This window comes from Lolium perenne, chromosome 6 (assembly GCF_019359855.2).
Source record: "Lolium perenne isolate Kyuss_39 chromosome 6, Kyuss_2.0, whole genome shotgun sequence".
Lineage (NCBI taxonomy): Eukaryota > Viridiplantae > Streptophyta > Magnoliopsida > Poales > Poaceae > Lolium > Lolium perenne.
Genome location: NC_067249.2, coordinates 78,941,571 through 78,946,874, shown reverse-complemented (window position 1 = coordinate 78,946,874; position 5,304 = coordinate 78,941,571).

Genomic DNA, 5,304 nt, shown 5'->3' with positions numbered 1-5,304 from the left:
TTCATGAATAGTACTTTCAAGACAAGCATTAATAAGTCTTGCATAGAAGTTAACTCATAAAGCAATAGATTCTTAGTTGAAAGCTTTGAAGCAACACAGAGGAAGATATAAGTTTCAGCAGTTGCTTTCAACTTCAACATGTTTATCTCATGGATAATTGTCAACACAAAGTAATATGATGAATGCAAATAAGCAAGTATGTAAGAATCAATGCACAGTTGAAACAAGTGTTTGCTTCTAAGATAGAAAGAAATAGGTAAACTGACTCAACATAAAAGTAGAAGAATGGCCCTTCGCAGAGGGAAGCATGGATTAATTGCTATATTTGTGCTAGAGATTTTATTTTGAAAACAAGAAACAATTTTGTCAACGGTAGTAATAAAGCATATGCGTTATGTATAAGATATCCTATAAGTTGCAAGCCTCATGCATAGATTACCAATAGTGCCCGCACCTTGTCCTAATTAGCTTGGATTTACATGGATTATCATTGCATAGCATATGTTTTTACCAAGTGTCACAAATGGGTACCTCTATGTCTCCTGTACAAAGGTCTAAGGAGAAAGTTCGCATTGGATTTCTCGCTTTTGATTATTCTCAACTTAGACATCCATACCGGGACAACATAGACAACAGATAATAGACTCCTCTTTAATGCATAAGCACTCAACAACAGATAAAATTCTCATATGAGATTGAGGATTGTTGTCCAAACTGAAACTTCCACCATGGATCATGGCTTTAGTTAGCGGCCCAATGTTCTTCTCTAACAATATGCATACTCAAACCATTTGATCATGATAAATCACCCTTACTTCAGACAAGACGAACATGCATAGCAACTCACATGATATTCAACAAAGGAATAGTTGATGGCGTCCCCAGGAACATGGTTATCGCTCAACAAGCAACTTATTAAAAAATAAGATACATAAGTACATATTCAATACCACAATAGTTTTTAAGCTATTTTTTCCATGAGCTATATATTGCAAATACAAAGAATGGAATTTTAAAGGTAGCACTCAAGCAATTTACTTTGGAATGGCAGAGAAATACCATGTAGTAGGTAGGTATGGTGGACACAAATGGCATAGTTTTTTTGGCTCAAGGATTTGGATGCACGAGAAGTATTCCCTCTCAATACAAGGCTTAGGCTAGCAAGGTTGTTTGAAGCAAACACACGTATGAACCGGTACAGCAAAACTTACATAAGAACATATTGCAAGCATTATAAGACTCTACACTGTCTTCCTTGTTGTTCAAATCCTCACCAGAAAATATCTAGACTTTAGAGAGACCAATCATGCAAACCAAATGTCAACAAGCTCTATAGTATTTCTTCATTAATAGGTGCAAAGTACATGATGCAAGAGCTTAAACATGAGCACAACAATTGCCAAGTATCAATTTTATTCAAGACATTATACCAATTACCACATGTAGCATTTTCTGTTTCCAACCATATAACAATTAACGAAGCAGTTTCAACCTTTGCCATGAACATTAAGAATAAAGCTAAGAACATATGTGTTCATACGCAACAGCGGAGCATGTCTCTCTCACACACAATGAATGCTAGGATCCAATTTTATTCAAACAAAACAAAAACAAGAACATAAAGACGCTCCAAGTAAAGCACATAAGATGTGGCCGAATAAAAATATAGTTTCACTAGAGGAACCTGATAATTTGTTGATGAAGAAGGGGATGCCTTGGGCATCCCAAGCTTAGATGCTTGAGTCTTCTTGAAATATGCAGGGATGAACCACGGGGGCATCCCCAAGCTTAGAGCTTTCACTCTCCTTGATCATATTGTATCATCCTCCTCTCTTGATCCTTGAAAACTTCCTCCACACCAAACTCAAAACAAACTCATTAGAGGGTTAGTGCATAATCAAAAATTCACATATTCAAAGGTGAAACAATCATTCTTAACACTTCTGGACATTGCACAAAGCTACTGAAAGTTAATGGAATAAATAAATCCATCAAACATAGCAAAACAGGCAATGCGAAATAAAAGGCAGAATCTGTCAAAACAGAACAGTACGTAAAGACGAATTTTTATGGGGCACTAAAATTGCTCAGATGAAAATGCTCAAATTGAATGAAAGTTGCGTACATATCTGAGGATCACGCACGTAAACTGGCATATTTTTCTGAGTTACCTACAGACGGGGCGACTCAAATTCGTCACAGTAAGAAATCTGTTTCTGCGCAGCAATCCAAATCTAGTATCAACTCTACTATCAAAGACTTTACTTGGCACAACAATGCAATAAAATAAATATAAGGAGAGGTTGCTACAGTAGTAACAACTTCCAAGACTCAAATATAAAACAAAAGTGGTGTAGTAAAATCATGGGTTGTCTCCCATAAGCGCTTTTCTTTATAGCCATTAAGATGGGCTCAGTAATTTTAATGATGCTCTCGCAAGAAATAAGAGTTGAAGCAAAAGAGAGCATCAAAAGCAAATAAATTCATGTAGAACAAAGTGACAAGCATAGGAAGATAAAACACGAGTAACTTCAAAATTTTCAGCATGTAGAGAGGTGTTTTAGTAACATGAAAATTCCTACAACCATATTTTCCTCTCTCATAATAATTTCCAGTAGCATCATGAATAAACTCAACAATATAGCTATCACATAAAGCATTCTTATCATGAATCTCATGCATAAAATAATTACTATTCCCAACATAAGCATAGTCATTCTTATTAATTGTAGTGGGAGCAAATTCAACAAAGTAGCTATCATTATTATTCTCATCACCATAATCATCAAATATAGGAGGCATATTGTAATCATAATTAATTTTCTCCTCAATAGTAGGTGGACTGAAAATATGATAGTCATCATTGCAATCATCATATATAGGAGGTAAAGTGTCATCAAAGTAAATTTTCTCCTCCATGCTTGGGGGACTAAAAATATCATGATCATCAAAACCAGCTTCCCCAAGCTTAGAATTTTCCATAGCATTAGCAATAATGGTGTTCAAAGCGTTCATACTAATATCATTGCTACTAGCATGCAAATAAGGTTCCATAGGTTTTTTAATTTTCGCATCAAACAATCCATGTCTTAACTCAGCAAATAGATTATAAAGCTCACTGTTATTTTCCATTATGCCTAACTAGTGAAAAACAAGAAACAAAAAGATGCAATTGCAGGATTGCTCATTTTAGCAATAATAAATAAAGAAAACTAAATAAAGTAAATGCAAGTAACTAATTTTTTTTAATATAGAGAACACAAACAAGATAATAAATAAAGTAAAGCAAGTAACTAATTTTTTTGTATTTTGATATAAGAAAGCAAACAAAGCAGTAAATAAAATAAAGTAAAGCAAGAAAAAAACAAAGTAAAGAGATTGGAAGTAGGAGACTCCCCTTGCAGCGTGTCTTGATCTCCCCAGCAACGGCGCCAGAAAAGTAGCTGCTGACGTGGGAGTTGGATTGCAACGGTGCCAGAAAGTAGCTTCCTTGTGACGGTAAAGCACTCGTCCGTTGGGAACCCCAAGAGGAAGGTATGATGAGTACAGCAGCAAGTTTTCCCTCAGTAAGAAATGAAGGTTTATCGAACCAGTAGGAGTCAAGGAACACATGAAGGTTGTTGGTGACGAAGTGTAGTGCGGCGCAATACCAGGGATTCCGGCGCCAACGTGGAACCTGCACAACACAATCAAAATACTTTGCCCCAACTTAACAGTGAGGTTGTCAATCTCACCGGCTTGCTGTAACAAAGGATTAGATGTATAGTGTGGAAGATGACGTTTGCAAAGAACAGTAAGAACAAGTATTGCAGTAGATTGTATTCGATGTAAAAGAATTGGACCGGGGTCCACAGTTCACTAGAGGTGTCTCTCCGATAAGAAATAGCATGTTGGGTGAACAAATTACAGTTGGGAAATTGACAAATAGAGAGGGCATAACAATGCACATACATATCATGATGAGTAGTGTGAAATTCAATTAGGCATTACGACAAAGTACATAGACCGCTATCCAGCATGCATCTATGCCTAAAAAGTCCACCTTCGGGTTAGCATCCGCACCCCTTCCAGTATTAAGTTGCAAACAACAGACAATTGCATTAAGTATGGTGTGTAATGTAATCAACACAAATATCCTTAGACAAAGCATTGATGTTTTATCCCTAGTGGCAACAACACATCCACAACCTTAGAACTTTTTGTCACTGTCCCAGATTTAATGGAGGCATGAACCCACTATCGAGCATAATTACTCCCTCTTGGTGTTACAAGTATCAACTTGGCCAGAGCCTCTACTAGCAACGGAGAGCATGCAAGATCATAAACAACACATAGATGATAGATTGATAATCAACATAACATAGTATTCCATATTCATTGGATCCCAACAAACGCAACATGTAGCATTACAAATAGATGATCTTGATCATGATAGGCAGCTCACAAGATCTAACATGATAGCACAATGAGGAGAATACAACCATCTAGCTACTGCTATGGACCCATAGTCCAGGGGTGAACTACTCACACATCAATCCGGAGGCGATCATGGCGATGAAGAGCCCTCCGGGAGATGATTCCCCTCTCCGGCAGGGTGTCGGAGGCGATCTCCTGAATCCCCCGAGATGGGATTGGCGGCGGCGGCGTCTCTGGAAGGTTTTCCGTATCGTGGCTCTCGGTACTAGGATATTCGCGATGAAGGCTTTAAGTAGGCGGAAGGGTAGGTCAGGGGGCGACGCGAGGGCCCCACACACCAGGGCAGCGCGGCCCAGGCCCTGGCCGCGCGGCCCTATTGTGTTGGCGCCTCGTCGCCCCACTTCGTTTCCCTCTCGGTCTTCTGGAAGCTTCGTGGAAAAATAAGACCCTGGGCGTTGATTTCGTCCAATTCCGAGAATATTTCCTTACTAGGATTTCTGAAACCAAAAACAGTAGAAAACAGCAACTGGCTCTTCGGCATCTTGTCAATAGGTTAGTGCCGGAAAATGCATAAATACGACATAAAGTATGTATAAAACATGTGAGTATCATCATATAAGTAGCATGGAACATAAGAAATTATAGATACGTTTGAGACGTATCAAGTACTATTCATGAAAAGTTTTTGCTATATGATTCAGTTGTTTAGTCATTATCTTTTTGTTAGCAAACTATAGACCATTGCTTTGAGTCACTTCATTCATCTCATATGCTTTACAATAGTATTGATCAAGATTATGTTGGTAGCATGTCTCTTCAGAAATTATTCTTTTTATCGTTTACCTACTCGAGGGCGAGTAGGAACTAAGCTTGGGGATGCTTGATACG